General features: G+C 33.6%; 1 protein-coding gene across 6 annotated transcripts in view; it reads right to left on the bottom strand.

Annotated features, from left to right (window-relative positions):
• Nucleotides 1–17353, bottom strand: part of ERBB4 (erb-b2 receptor tyrosine kinase 4) — a 1139239-nt gene that overhangs the window by 949380 nt on the left and 172506 nt on the right. The window lies entirely within an intron of this gene.

The raw sequence follows: 17353 nt of genomic DNA, 5'->3' as shown, positions 1-17353 counted from the left end.
ATACACTTGCCCACAGTAAAGCCAGGAACTAAAAATGGTCTCATAAACACATCTGACATTTTTCTTTTACCAGACTCCTTACAATTGTTTAATAATGAATAGTGCAGAAATGTTGCTTTCTATCAAAGATACTGTGTGCTGCCCTGAACTGTGTGGGAGACTTGAAATTGTTCAGACCTACGGTCACTTGGTTACTACATTACACTGCAAGAATATAGTAGTAGGTAAGCACAGTGGGGGGGACAAAGTATCCTTTCTGAGCCGTGAGGGTTTAGATAATGGACAAACAATGATGGATTTCATGGTGATGGATTCATTTGATTTCCTGGCTTTACCCAGAATCTCCATTACATTACTCTTGAACATAGCGTACCCATTGCTTTCTTAGTAGTCAAAGTACATTTTCTAGACTAATCTTGCTTTTGAGAACACTTCTAAATGGCTTCCTATAGATGCTTTCAAGTTTATCAAAAAATTTACTTGACAGCATTAATATTCAAACATAACAACTATTATTTATATTTCCATTTCTAGAGTAGAGTCTTATCTTTCCACAATATGAATACATTAAAAAAATGACTATGTTAATCTTTCTAACAGGGATTAGATTCATGAAATCCTTCAGCAACTTGTGTATCCATGGTATCTTACTATTATTCATACTATTCTATATGCTTTCATATTTTTTTCATAAGAATTTATTTTCCTACATATTCCATATTTGGTAATCAGCAAACAGTATCTGTTGTCAAATAATACAGTCAATCCTTGGTTTGGTTCTGTTTGACAATATTCTGGTTTATCTCCTAAAATATCGAAAAGTAAAGTATACTTGTATTAGCAGACAATTTGTCGAAAAAGTGTTCCATTCAAGTAACAGAGGCTTATAAATTTTAAAAAGGGAACGAATTCTTATCTCTCGATTATATCCTCTTATGTAGCATTTTAGCTAATTGTAATCTAGGTTTTTAATTTGAATCCCTTGGTCATTAAGACTATGTATTTATTTTAATTACTGGAATTCTTCACATTTATATATAGTTATTTTATCTGAACGATGAACTATTAATTTAAGCAATATAAAAAACTGTAGCACATCCTAGTCCTTAACTGGACTGAAGATCACAGAACGTAAATGTTGCTATTGACAATTTATTCAGATCAAATTAAAGAAAGGTTAAAAAAATGCATACTTTAATAACATCTTAACAATAACTTACCAGAATTAACCATTAGATTCTGAATCTAACTTCAGTTATGAACCCTTGGGGTCAAAGATGTTTACAACACATGATAAAAAAAAATGTACTGAATACAAATTAAGTTAAAATAGTATATTACCCTAAACTGTGACATGAGCAATTGGTATAAATTATTCTGTTTCAGTTACATTTTTGTACAAACCACTTAACATTGCTTATAAGAATTCTTCCTTTGGAGACCCAGAGGATGTGGGGGGGGGGGGGGGCGGGGGGAATAAACCACTGCAACATGACATTTTGCCATGTAACTATAGTTCCAAAAACAAATAAGTCCTCAACCACAAGACCATTTTTAAAGGTACTGACTCAGAAAACTATGCCCTATTTATTACTATATATATATATATATATATATATATATATGTATCCATACTATATATACATATATATATATATATAGTATGGATACATATATATATAACCAGTCTAAATTTGATATATGCCAGCAAATCAGATTTTTTTTAAAAACTGGAGCTATATATATTTAAATATATTTCAATTATTATAAATTATATATAATATATATAAATATAAATAATTATAAAATATATGTATACTTTCCCCTTATAGAAAATCAGATGATCTGTATTAAGAGAACAATTTTCTATTCTGTCTAAAGGTTCAGAAGTGTATATGTCAGAAACAAAGTGGAAGGTTTAGAGAAAGTCAACCAATAAAATCTATACCAAATTGCTGAACATGAATTTCGAGGGGTTTTATTTTTGGCTAATGCATCCCTTTTTTCCTAGTTTCCAACCTCACAAAGAAGAAGAGCAGAGGGCTGGCAAACACTGGCTTAATTATCCCCATCAGTCTCAGAGACAAGGCGCTTAAGAGTTTTAGCTGCTGTAAACACTCCCCTGATAGCAGATAAGGAATCTGCTGAAAGGCGGTTTTGTCTGGGGAAACCTCAGGGGCACAACAGTTAATCATTAGTGCAATATTGTATATGCATTACTACATCAAAGGAAACAGAACCCAATATTCTATTGTGAAGATTTTCTATGTTTTCTTAAAGGTAAGAAAACTAATGCTAACCAGAAAAAAAGATTTTAAAAAATTACATTTGCTGCAAAAACAAAGCATGTTCTATTTTTTTTCCTTCAAGAGAGAATGTTATTATTGGTTTGGTTTTGTTTTAATATGTCCCTGCAGAGATATACAAAGTTTCCACTGAAGTAAAAGATGTAACTTTTGCCTGAAAAAGAATTTGTACCTTTGTATCTAAATGCATTGATCAGAACCAGAGACTATCACATAACCTTATTTTAACAAAACACTAGAAGTAAGCCAATGTTCTTCTTCCATATCAGTACTATGTTAGTCTAGGGATCTATTTGTGGAAAATTGACCCCTCATTGTCCCTAACAAAGAGCCTTTCTATCACTTCAAAATGAAGGCATCCACAATGACCTCCTATTCTTTAAATTTAATAGACTTCTCATAGTCCCACAATCAGAGAATCTTGGAGGCTTCCAAAGACTTCAAAATACCTTTCCAGAGTTAACTTCCAATCTCTCTCAGCCCTTCTGTCACTGTGTGCAAGTAAAACAAAACTTTCCAGTGTCATACACTCCTTGACCTTTCCCATACCCTGGCCTTAACACATGCAATTTCTTCTGATTGGATGCCCAGCTTCCAGCCCTCATATGGACAGGTCCACCTTTCCAGGAAACTACAAGTTTTCATATCTGACTCTCTTCACAGACCTGTGTTCTTGCTTCTCTCACACAATTGGAAATCTTTTTTTGTTTTCCCCTTAGAACTCTTTTAGCAACTTTATATCTTAGTGTCACTGGGTCTAGTATTTGGCACATTGTGGGTCATAAGCAAGTGTTGCTACAAGACTGAACTTAGTAGAAACTATTTTTATTAATGACTGTGGTATAAATGTTTAGTGGGATTTTAAGAAGAGTAAGACAATTCTTTTGTACTACAGCAAGTGGTCACTTTCAATATTTCTAGGTTTCTAAAAGGAGAAAAAATAACTAACATTTATAGGGTACTTTAATACACAGCATGTACCATACTAATGTTTTACATTTTAATAAATCTATATGATTATTAACCTGTAATGCTACCCTATCGGTATGTGTCTAAAATCATCTAAATTATCCACTTTTCATTTTTGATGAAAGATTTGGTGGTATACACTGAGGTCTAGTTAACTAATGTCATGTGAATTAGGCTGAACGATAGATATCTCAAAGGTTTTTGGTAGTTCAGACTTGGCTGCTGTCACCTCTGATACAGTCCCATTTTGTTAGTAGATGTTTCTCAGAGGAAATTTTTAGGTTACCTCTCAAATTATGGTCAACTCAATATGATTCTAAATGAAGGAGTTCAACTTTTAAACAAATAGAAGTTACTGAAGAGGCTAAGTCTGTTTGTTTGTTTAAAGTGTTAAATTCTACAAATGTGTCTTCCCTGCATTATCCCAACTCCATCCTTAAAGCCTATAAAGATTTTTTTTAACTATGGAAAAGTTTCAGTATAAACTAACCTTTATGTAACAAACTTTCAATATGGTTCATATGATTTAAATGAATAAAGCCTTAACTATCTTGATTTTAGGTCTTCAGGAAGATTCTGTATTATGTGGGTCAAATGTACCATTTGTCTAGACATTACTGGTCAAATAGGCCAGTCTTCAAGAACTGGCCTACATTCTTTGGGTCCAATATACCACTTGTCTAGACATCACTAGTTAAATAGACTAGGTGAATATTTCAGACTGATGGAGCATTGATTTTGCTTAGAAGGCTGACCTGAAGACAGAGTGGCTCTTTCTGGAGTTGGTATATTCAAGAAGAGATATTTTGAAAATGGGTTCTAGAGCAAATGATACCAATTTAGATGGGTCCAATATACCATTTGTCTAGACATCACTAGTTAAATAGACTAGGTAAATATGTCAGACTGATGGAGCATTGATTTTGCTTAGAAGGCTGACCTGAAGACAGAGTGGCTCTTTCTGGAGTTGGTATATTCAAGAAGAGATATTTTGAAAATGGGTTCTAAAGCAAATGATACCATTATTGCAATTTTTACCTTCAAAAGTACATTGCACTGCATAATATTATTATAAATTAACTCTTTTGATGGCATTCATATAATAAATCAGAAATTTGGGCCCGACCTTCTCCAGTAGAAAACAAAATCCACAGTGCATAAGAGTGCATATTTAGAAGAAAGCTTTTCAGTAGAATAGTGGTTAGCACAAGGGATTTGTAGTTTGCCAGCCACTAATTTGAAATCCATTCCTTGCAACTATAGCTATGTTGCCTTAGCCAAATTATTTAACCTCTATGACCTTCAGTTTGTCCACAATAAAAGATAATGATAGCTATTAGGCAATACATGGTACATGGTTATCATATCACCACTTGATTAGTATGAAGACAGAAGTATGAAAGTTTTTCTATACATTGAAAGAAGAGTCGAACAGGATAACCATCCTTTTTCCCCCCCCTTCAATGTTTATTTATTCTTTGAAAGAGAAAGAGAGAACACAAGCAGGGGAGGCGCACAGAGAGGAAGACACAGATTCTGAAGCAAGATCCAGGCTCTGAGCTGTCATCAGAGAGCCCTACGTGGGGCTCAAACTCATGAACTGCAAGATTATGACCTGAGCTGAAGTCAGATGCTTAACTGACTGAGCCATCCAGGCACCCCAATAACCAGCCTTTCTAACCCAAGCAGAGGGCTAAAGAGATCAATATATGTTATATTAGCTCTGGGGCCGAAATCACAACAAAACGGCTCTGAGAGTCACTCTTTTTGTAGATATACTAATAAAAGATTATGCAAAATTTAAAATTGAGATAAATAATATTAGTGAAATTAATTTATTCAAGTGTATACCTTTTGGAGCATTAAATTATCTAGATCCTGCTATATTCTGATACCTTCAGAGGTATCAACATTTTACATATACACTTTACATGATCAATATATAACACTTTAATAAACATTTTAATAAGTAAACTATGTACAATAAATTATAGCCCCAGAAGGCACATAATCTGTGTGTGTGTGTGTGTGTGTGTGTGTGTGTGTGTATAACATTTAAACATAGTTTCATGTAAGAAATATTTTCCAGGTTATAAAAATATTTGAGATAAATAATTATTTTAAGGAGTTATAATAAATATTTCAGTTCAAGCTACAAATAGTTTTCTACTCTGTTGTTAAAAAGTTTTGAATTCAATAGCCATCTTTCTGTTTTTGTTTATTGTTAGAATCTGGCAAGACCATGACTTCCAAATATTTAACTGAATACTTCCAACAATACACTGAAATAAAGGCTTAACTTGAAATGAAGTGGAGAGTTAATAAGCATAGGAATAAGCCCATTCAGCTATTAATTTTATAGAAAAGACAATAGGGTGCATAGTATATGCTTTTAGATCACCAACTATGTATTTTATTTTTTGAGACGTATACCCCCATATCATTTGTATTTAGCAACAAATCCATTTTGATGTACTAGAAAATTGCTTCTGCCCTTTAAAAAATAATACAACATGATTAGTTAGTAAGGAGAAAAAAAATAAAACTGTCACTTAAGCTATTTAATGTGACTTTTTTCTCCTGATATTTATCCCAAATATGCCTATAGATGTTGATGACTTACAAAACCCAAATAATGCTATATCTCATTCTTAAATTTAAAAATGGCTTATAAGTAGCCATATTTCCCATATTTACCAACACAGAGACACAGTCATTGCCAACACAATTTTTATGAATAAGAAAATAATTCAACAGAAATGCTGAATAAAATTTTGCAATTTTGATCTCAGAGCAACAAGAATATTACTTAGAAAATATATACAACTGTTTATATATTTCTCTCATAAACAAGGTTACACTTTTTAAAAGAGCTATAATTTAACAGGTCTAATTATAAAAAGAATTGAAATTTAATTATGATATACAACTCTCAAATGCCATTTGTGGTCCACTGTATCTGACTTTTTTTTCCATTTGAGCCATGATAATTAAAAAGATACTTTACATGCTTACAAACAGATATAAGCATATTTGAATCTGATAGCATATTAGACACATTGGTTAAAAAATGACTAACAGCAGATATTAAATTTAACATTTTGTTATGTATTCCACTATAATTATAATACAAGATATATGCATCAGATTCATATCTATGTGATGTGATATTATATAATTTTTAATGTAAATTTTGCTGTATAATATAGTTTTAAAAGGTGCACAATTTTCATAATTCTGTGGCTTCATGGCATATGCAGACTTTTGCTGCAAAAAATACGATATAAAAATTTATTTTCATTACATCTTTTTAAGACATTACTAAGGAAAAGACCATTTTGGTATAACTAAAGTTACATATGAAAATAGACTCTTGACTGATAGTTATTCTATCTTATTATCATTGACAACAGAAATACATGGTATATTCTTCATTGAAAAGTAAAATATAATATATGGATGCCTAAAAATAAAAATGCTAATATCATTATTTTGCTGAATTATTAATATTTCAAAATGTAATATTCACACTTATCCTGAAACCATTTCAAATCCAACAATACACTTAGATAAGAATAAACCAAAGCCAGCTATCTATGTAAAAGACAAATTAAAATAATTTGCACTTGAAAGCAAATATATCTAAGGCAACTGCATTTGTGGTTTTCTTAAAAAGATAAACATATATTTACACATTTGTCAGATAATTCAGTTTATATATGAATTTCCACTGGAATACACTTTGTTGCATTTTATAATGCAAGAGAACAAATAAAAATATGTATTGTCTATTTGACTAAACCAAACAGTTAAATGTAATAATACAGCCTGTTTAGCTGTGTAGAATAATTGATATTTTCATGTTTAAATGGCTATATTAGCACCAGGTAAGCACAGGCATAACCTATCAAGATTTAATTCTTTTTTTTTTTTTTTTTTTTTTTTAGTTTCTCAGCTTCAGGATGTATGCTTTCTTTTCTTTTTCAACCAGTTGTGAATACCACAGTTAAACTAGCTTCTATACATGCTTATACACAGGTTTTTTACATTTTCAAGAGTTATCAAATCATTATTGCCCATGATTTCCACTGTAGATTTGAACCTGACTCATAGATAAAAAATAGGTAATGGGAAGAAGATCAGGGTATGAGCAAGTGTACTTAAAGATACTAATATGTTGAATATTGTAAGAGGAACCATTGAAAACCATCTAGTTGGCACTTTGGAATGGAACCATTCCACACATCTTAAATAAAGTGGGCAGTTTATGAAGAATCTAGACTTAGAAAAAATTAACTTCAAATATGGACTATTGCATATCACAATATTGAGCTACAACCTCTTACTCTGGTTTTGGTGAGTAGTTCTAATTCCTTCTGCAATTAGCCATTCTTTTGAATCAACCTAGCACACAGCTAGTTGATTGTTCAGGGAGTTGAGAGGAAAGGATATGGGAGAATACTCGGGAAGTGATTCAGAGCATGTATTGCCAAAATTTTTACACTGTGCATGCTATGCTTTTCCAAGTTGTCCTGTGCCCAATTAGAACCTGTTTTTTTTTCTTTAAAAAAAAAATGAATTTCTGTCTAAAGCCCCTTGACTCCTACTAGTGCTAATAAAGAATTCTCAGTCAGCAATTTGCAGAGTAGGGAAGCCAGGGATAATACAACTGGGCAGCCTTTACAAGCAAAACAAAACACCAAAGAAAGGGAATAAAAAGGCTGACAAACAATGTAAGCTCTCCCATAAGGTTCATACTTATTTTTCCCCCTTTAAAATGTACCATAAAAAAAAGCTGAATCAGCTGTGACCATAATAATGCAAAGTTTTGATTATTATGCCAAATTATACCTTCGCTATTCAGGAGAGGGCAAAAAAGTTTTGTGGCTCATCAAAAGAAACCGGGAGTGAGAGCCAAGGCCACTGACACTTGTGGTTGCAGATTAAGCTGTGAGCAGACTCTAAATAAATTCCATTCTCCCCCATCCCCAAAATACACTATTCTGGCTCTTAAGACTGACTTGCATTCTATGCATGCCAGTACTCTCTCCATTCAGGATCACTTATTTCAGTGGGAGACAGGGAGGGCAGTCTTCTGAACTAGGAAGCTGTAACAGATTAGTTTTGTGTGTGTGTGCGTGTATGTGTGTGTGTGTGGACAACAGCCTGCTAACTATGAATGATTACAGTCACTGCTTCAAGTTTCAACAAATCACATAATTGGAGAAATAGTCAAAATGTTTTTAAGTACAAAAAAAAGAAATAAAATTTATGTCTGCTTGTTTAATTTTTGAACCAGGAATTAGCCTTTCTGTTATCTAGAATACATAAGTAATATCATTCTTTGAGAATCACAAAATACAGTTTGTAAAGACATATAATTCAATCAGACAAACCAAAATTTCCAAAGATACATAAGCTTACATAAGAATAAAACATCCAAGTTATCCTGTGAACTCTTTGATTTTCATGATTATATGAAGTTTTCTTTTTGTGCTGATGAGGTTTGTTTAAAAGCTGTTTTGGAAAAATATATTCCCATTTAGAGCAGAAATAAGAATATATAAATAAGATTTAGAGGAAAAACATGAAGCAAATAAATAGTAATAATGCAAAGAAAACCATAACATTTCTAAAATGAAATTACAGAAAACGAAACAATAATAAGGACCATAAACCAAATGTCATTAAAAATATTGACAATCTATTGCAAATTCAGCACTATCACTCAAACTGAATTAACTACAAGTACAGAAAATACACTTCATTTCAAACTTAATTTTACTAAAATTATTTTCTTCACTATAATTTTATGTAGTAAAATATAAAAGAATAACTGCATATAGGAAACAGTCTTTGAAAAGTCAGTAAAATCTGTTTCTATATTTAATGATACCCTTGCTTTATTTTATACATATGTTTTATATTTTTCCATCTATATATCAAGATAATGTTTTCAAGGTAACTAGCACACAAAGAACAAAAAATATGTTCAAATTCTACAAGAATGCATATATAACCATAAGTACATACTAAGGAGAATAGCTTCCTATTGAGGAAAATTGTCTTTACTCAGTTGTATCTTGAAGGCAAAAGCCTGCCCAATCACATCAGCCAAATCAACAATGGCAATTAAATACATGGCACCAGAAGTTCCTTCAGATCCAATGAAATGCTCTAAGCATGTATCACATGTCACTCAGTGGCAGTGAAGCAAAGAAGACAGGTATCACCATCTCAAGGTGCAAGCCTCCTAAGAGATACAAATTTGATTGATAAAATCTGCTTAGAGATCATTTCCATACTACTCACAAAATAAGAATGAATTTGAAACAGGTATCAGAACATGGTCCTTGATGCTCACTATGGCATATAAACTATGATCACATTAAGAATCTCGACAGTGTTCATTTTGTAGCTTGGTTTGTGCTCAATAAGATTGCAAATATCATTTTCCCAAAAAACAATAATGAATTATAATGACAATTAGGTTATTATCTCAGCTACAGTTAATGGTTTATACATCACAGAGGATATAGCAATTATGGGGAAAAAGGAATATTGACCTTGACTAGCTCCCTGGTACAAGGTATACCTTTCAATATTAAGCATATAAAGATACTTTATTTTTTAAATGTTTATTTATTTATTTTTGAGAGAGAGAGAGAGAGAGAGAGAGAGAGAGAGAGAGAGCGAGCGTGCACAAATGGAGGAGGGATAAAGAGACAAAGGGAGACACAGAATCTGAAGCAGTTTCCAGGCTTTGGGCTGTCAGCGCAGAGCCTGACTTGGGGCTCGAACACATGAACCATGAGATTATGACCAGAGCCAAAGTTGGACACTTCATCCGACTAAGCCAAGCAGGCGCCCCCCTATAAAGATTCCCTAAATCGAAACTTGGGATCACATAGTATATGGATTCAGTCAGAGAGATCTACAGCTATTATACACTACACTGTTGAGCTCTTGGAAAGGGTCGTTATAAAAAAAAGTGAATTATAGCAGATTTATGTTAACATTTCCAAGTGATTTTTTCATTAATGATACACACTTTGCTCACAAGAGTATTGCCAATAAATGTATGGATGGATAACTTAGGATATTTAGTCACCATTTTTTAATATTATAAAGTTGTTGTTTTTTTTTTTAAAGCAATCTCTACACCCAATGTGGGGCTCAAACTTACAATCTTGAGATAAAGTATTACATCATCTTCCAGCTGAGTCAGCCAGGTGCCCCAAACTGATTGAGTAATGTTATAAAAAATTGCATTAAAATTTTGTTTCTGCATTTAAGTTTTTATTTTTATTTTTTGAGAGAGAGACAGAGACAGAGATAGAGTAAACACACAAAGGAGGGCCAGAGGGACAGCAAGAGAGAGAATCTTAAGCAGGTTCCATGCCCAGTACAGAGCCCAACATGGGGCTCAATCTCACAACTATGAGATCATGACCTGAGCCAAAATCAGGAGTCAGATGCTTAACTGACTGAAACACCCAGGCACCCCTATGCATTCAATTTTATGGGTTAAAATTATATGAATAAAAAAGGGAATATGCTTGTTTAAATACATTTCAATCATTCCACAAAGTGTTATCAGTCATGAAATCATTTAATAGTATGTTGTTTTTATTAACAATAATTATAGTTGTATAAATTAATCTGAAATTAATCACTGCTTTCTGTAATGGACTGAATTGTGTTCCTTAAAAATTCATATGTTGAAGGCCTAAACCCAATGTGACTGTATTTGGAAATAGGGCCTTTTAGAATATAATTAAGGCTAAACGAGGTCATAAGGGTAGGCCCTAATCTAAAAGGACTGGTTGCCTTATAAGAGGAGGAGACCATAGAGATGCTTCTCTCAATCTCGTGCACATAGAAAAGGTCATGCTAGGCTAGAAGCCTAGTAGAGACACCTCAGGATAAAGCCTACCTGGCTGGCACCTTGATTTGGATCTGCAGCTTCCAGAACCATTAGAAAATATATTTATTCTAAGTCACCCAGCCTGTGGTATTTTGTTATGGTAGCCCTAACAGACTAATATGGTCTCCATAAATACTCGTTTTTGTCCTGTAACTTCTTAGATGTATAAAGCAGAGACCATTTAATCTCTCATGTAATCTCTGTGAACCTGTTTCCTTGTAAACTGAGAGGGCTAAATTAAATAAGAGACACAAGACACCATTATTTTTATTTTGTTCCTTGCCCACAGTAGATCAACTATTCCAGGTCATCATTGTCAGTCAGTGGGAATCGGTTTTTGACATGAGAGCAAACATCACACCAAAGCTGAAGATGTGTAAGATCTGCTATAGCATTAGCACTGCAGGTCCCTACTACTCAAAATGGGGCTCATGGAGCAGCAGGAGCATCACCTGGGAGCTTTTGAGAAATGCAGAATCTCACCTGAGACCAGCCTTCTGGACCAGATCTGACTTGTAACAATTGCAATAGACATTAAAGTTTGAGAAATACTGATCCAGGAGACGTTTCTAAAAGGAAAGTTGCAAAATTTTTCAGGCCACAATCTCTATGTGGCACATTATATAATTTGTTTGGCTTCTATGCTGCTTAAAATTCTCAAATTATATGTCAAAAATTAAAAGTGGGGAGAGGTCAGTGGTGCCTAGGTGGCTCAGTCAGTTAAGTGTCTGACTCTTGATATTGGCTCAGGTCATAATCTCATGGTTGTGAGATAAAACTCCACATCTGGCTCTGAGCTGAGTGTGGAGTCTGCTTAAGATTCTCTCTCACTCTCCTCTGCCTCTCTCCCTAGCTAATGTGCATGCGCGCACACACACACACACACACACACACACACACACTCTCTCTCTCTCTCTCAAAAAAAAAAAAAAGTGGGGAGAGTTCATAAAAAGATATGAATTTCTTGATAAATTAGAAGTTTATGTAAAAATGTAACATTTCTGCATGGTATTAGCTAGGACTGAGTGGCATTGCCTCTTTTATGACAAGTTTTTACATCTTTCCTGGGTAGGATTGATCACAGTCCTCTTCATTTACTGATGTTATCTACCTGGTCCTGTTAAGCATTTAATTTTGTAATCCCAGTTGGTAAATTTCCTTTTCTTCCACATACCATGGAAACAAAAACAAAATGGAAATATTTTAAAGTAAGAGATATTAAAAAATACAAGTGTCTTTCCAAAATTAAAATTCTCATTTGAGGGGTGCCTGGGTGGCTCAGTGGGTTAAGCATCCAACTCTAAGTTTCAGCTCAGGTAATGATCTCACCATTCAGTTTATGAGATGGCGCTTCACATCTGGTTCTGCACTAACAGCATGGAACCTGCTTGGGATTCTCTCTCTCTCTTCTCTCTCTTTCTGTCCCTCCCCTGCTTGTTCTCCACCCCCCTCAAAATAAATAAATGAACTTGAAGTAAAATAAAATTCTCATGTAATAAATTTTACTTTTCTATTTCTCTCCCCTTATTTCTACTTATTCATTCTTTATCAATATTAATTTTCTTTGAACTGAACCTTAACATTACTTCATTAATGATAATATGTGTATTATGTTCTGCCTTTGATATGCTGTTAACCTAGATTTCTAAGCAGTCCAGGAGTAATTTTTTTTATTGAAAAGAGTATACTAATTTTGCTTGAAGTAGATTGTCTTTATGCCTCATATCTTGGAAAATCATTTTTAAAATCCCACATCTTGAAATATTTTTAGGAGCCTAGGAAATGTAGAAAAAATGAGGGATTAGATAAAGATGTACATAAAAAAGATAAATTAATAGAATAATTATTAGCTGACCAAAGATTAAATTTGGAAGAGTATAAGACATTAGCCTGGAGATTGTCACACATCTAGTCATGGTAACTCTCTTTGGTAGCTACTTGGAAATATAAGGGAATTAATCATAAGATATACTGCTTCAAAGATATTTTTCATGGAAGTTTTAAAGAGTGATACATAAAACACATTGGGCCTTGAATCTGAAACTTTCAGGGGTAATGACTTTCATTGGAATTAATGGAAATTAAGAAAATGTGTAACATATTGGTAATATTATGCTCATTTTTACTTCTCATTACACTAGGAATTTTATCCTTCTACTCTTCAAACCTCAAGTCTTATTAATATTTTAATGTTCAGAATCATGAAATCCATTTACATTTCTGTTAAAAAAGATAACCCTTGGGCCTTGATTGCCTTAAATACTGAATGCATTCATATAGTTTCAACCATAATGTCAACAGAAACAAATGATAAATTTTTATCACTAGGTCTACTTACCCAAGTTTTTATTCTTTATCTGTTATCAATGAGCAAAAATTTCTACCTAATAAATTTTCCAAAACTGAATATACTTATTATCTAATTTCCCCCCCCCACATAACCATATTTTTTCTTAGCTGGCCATCGATGTAACAAGCACTGTAAATTTAAAAATCACTGGTGACTAACCTAATATAAACTAGAAATAGGGGTAGAACATGTTACCAAGTCCCAGCAGGTTTTCAATGAATGCCTGTTTCTTATGTGCACCATCCTGTAGATTTTCATTGTCAAGCCATACTGGGAAAAGTGCTTATGGCTCTGTGACATCTTACTGGCACTTGCCTCTCCCAATCTTCTCACCTGCCATTTTCAGATTCATCTTTACATATCACTATCACCATAATACTTTCCCTTTTAAGCATCACTAATTGTTCCCTTACAAGTTTAATCTCAGTTTTCTCTTTAGCTTTAAGGTCTTAAAAATCAGACTACACTTTTCCTAGCTACCTAAGTATTCTCTACTCTATGCAATCCAGTTTATTATCTCAAATACTTGCAAATGCTCAATCTGTGTTTTTTCTTTGCATATTCATTTTCCATTGCCTATACTCACCCAATTTCCTTCTACTTCATTTTAAACGAGTATTTGTTTATTACCCCCTATGTGTGATCTTTTAGTGCCCAATACAAATTCCACTGTATTCATTAAGTCTCTCCTGACTACACCAGCACCCACTCATTTATGACCATCATTACTGATAATTTCAATAACTGCCATTTTTGAAGTATTATTGCCACATGGCCAGTTAAGCAACTTACATACATTATTCCTTTTCTTTCTCTCAACACCTCTGTGAGGTGCTAAAATTCCCATTACACAAATGATGAACCTGAGTCTCAGAGCCCTTATAACACTTAGTCTAAACCACAGAAGTTAGCACTGTATCTGTATTGATTTGTGTGGGTCACTATTACTCAGTGTCCCCAATTAGATTAAGTGCTTTAAGAACAGAGAACATGGCCTATTTTTGTCTTCCTCTAGTATTCAACACTATGCTGATCACTTAAAAGGTCATCAATCAAATTTAGTTGATTAATATATTAAATGTTCCAGGGTATAAATTCTGGTTGCTTAGGCCACACAAGTGAAACTTCTCCACCATGAAAAGCCTTTCTTCAAACTAAGGCATTCATTCTCTTCACTCCACGTAAAGAGAAAGAAAAAAATCATGAAAGAGCCAAGTATTAGGTAGGCAAGAAAACAGTTTGTACAAACAGGAAAACTGAAACTTAGTAGCAAGCTTGTTTTACTACGAATATTTTTCTAGTTTATGAAATAAGATAGTAATAATATATAAAATATTTTTTAAATTATCTTAAATTTTCTCTTTATTTTTTAAATATTTTAATGTTTATTTATTTTTGAGAAAGAGAGTGAGCATGAGGAGGGAGGAGAGAGAGAGAACACACAGAATCCAAAGCAGGCTTCAGGCTCTGAGCTGTCAGCAGGAGCCAGATACGGGGTCAAACTCACAAACTGTGAGATTACAACCTGGGCCAAAGTCAGATGCTTAACTGACTGAGTCACCCAGGCACCCCAAATTTTCTCACTTTAAAACTTTGGAAATACACTATTGGCATAGACTAGAAGACCTGGACCATTGTTAATAATGTTGGAGAGTCTGGAGCACATGAGATCCAGATAGCAACAGGCCAAGTTTGAGCTGATTCCTCCACTAACCTGTCTTAAGTCTCACATCCCCTTTCTCCTCACTTTATGGATATTATGTTTTGTTAAAAATGGGGAAAGCAGACATAAAGGATAACTATGTCCTTTTTTTCTGTCAATAGTTATTTGCAGTCTTCACAGGCTCATGGATACAAATTGAATTTAAATTTATCATCAGATTCCCATTAAATTGCTTGAGTTCGTGATAAAGTTTGACACTGCAGCACGATTGATTTGATTAAATGTATAGGACCTCCACTGATATGTTGACCTCGACTCTACAGCAAACCAAGTTTTCTTTGCCTGGCTTGAACGACCTGCTGTGATATGACTGAAACATCTCTGGCAATCACCCAGCTACTTGCAGTTTTCTGTACACTACGTCTTATTTTCTATACTCCTGTGGTGCATGGTTATCCCTTACCTGGCATGGCTTGTTCACCCAATCATCTCGCAAGACAAGATTAATTCTAAACTAAACAGTAAAACAAAAATAAAAACAGCAATTGATACTGATAGTAGCAGAGGGAACCTCCAAAGTTAACTCTATTAAAATAATATTGGGGGGAGGGCACCTGGGTGGCTCCATTGGTTAAGCATCCGACATCTGGTATCAGTTCAGGTCATGATCTCACAACTTCATGGCTTTGAGCCCTGCATCAGGCTCTCGTCTGGCAGCACAGAGCCTGGTTAAGATTCTCTCCTCTCTCTCTCTCTCTCTCTCTCTCTCTCTCTCTCTCTCTCTCTCTGCCCCCCACCTCGTTCTGTCTCTATCTCTCTGAAAATAAATAAATAAACTTAAAAAAATAATAATATTTCTTGTGCTGGATAATTAAGAGGATATAAATGATAATGATGATAATTGCTGCTGACAATACTAAATAAAACTTATTAAGTGGTTAGTTTATCTTAGACTTCCTGCTGAAAGTCTTATTACATTACCTGATATAACACCAAATACAGACACAGTGAGGTAGATATTATATTATCTACATTTTAGAGACTGGAAAACAAGAATGCAGAGTTTAAGTAACTTGTTTAATTTTACACACTTAGTTAATGTAAGAGAGCTCAATTTGAACTCAGTTACAACTGATTTAATACTGTAGTGTGAAAAGAGCACCATTCAAAATAATACACTCTTACAATGCCTTTTGTTAATTATTAATCAAATTATAGTACTAACATTTTTAAGAAAGCATCTTAATTTCTTTTACAGTCAATAAGCTAAGGGTAGATCCATAATAATAATAGTTTTCATCATTATTATGTTGTTTTATTTATTTAAAGTTGATTCTAGGATATAGCATATACTAAAGCTTATTTTAAAAAGTAATCAAGAGGGGGTGCTTGGGTGGCTCAGTAGGTTGAGTGTCAGACTTCGGTTCAGGTCATGATCTCACATCCCGTGAGTTCGAGCCCCGTGTCGGGCTCTCTGTTGACAGCTCAGAGCCTGGAGCCTGCTTCAGATTCTGGGTCTCCCTCTCTCTCTGCCCCTCCCCTGTTCATGCCTGTCTCTCTCTCAAAAATAAATAAAAAAACTTTTTTTAATTAAAAAAAAAGTAATCAAGAATGAAAGTATTAATAATTTTGTAGTAGTATAAATACGTTTAAAAGCTAAAAAGCTATAAAACAAGAAGAATGATCATTGTTTTATTTTTTAATGAGATGGATGAAAGCTGACTAAATCAATGGATGTATAAATGTAACAATGATATGATTTAAACATATGTAATGACTGAAAACACAGATATTTATGCAAAAAATGAGGCAGATACACTTTTTCGGTGACTAATTTTTAGAAAACCAATGATAATGCTATAAATCATATTACATCTTTGGCTAACCCAGTTCTAAGACTTAATAGAGACTCTCCTGCCTGTGAAGGAAGTCAGTGATAAGTGTTAACAGTCTCTAAACAAAACATAGATATGATTACGAGGATAGCCAACATGGTATAACAAAACAAAACAAAAAAAAAAATATAAAGGGTATATGTGCATCAAGTTCCATTATTTCTCTGTGAACACCTTACAGGCTTGAACTTGTGTAAATGCAAATGATGTTTTATGTGTGTTTTCTGTTCAAATATTTCAAAG

The sequence above is a fragment of the Panthera pardus genome, unplaced genomic scaffold (assembly GCF_024362965.1).
Source record: "Panthera pardus isolate Hobbes unplaced genomic scaffold, ASM2436296v1 HiC_scaffold_10, whole genome shotgun sequence".
NCBI lineage: Eukaryota > Metazoa > Chordata > Mammalia > Carnivora > Felidae > Panthera > Panthera pardus.
The sequence above is the reverse complement of the archived record's forward strand: the minus strand, read 5'-3'. Positions and strand labels throughout refer to the sequence as shown.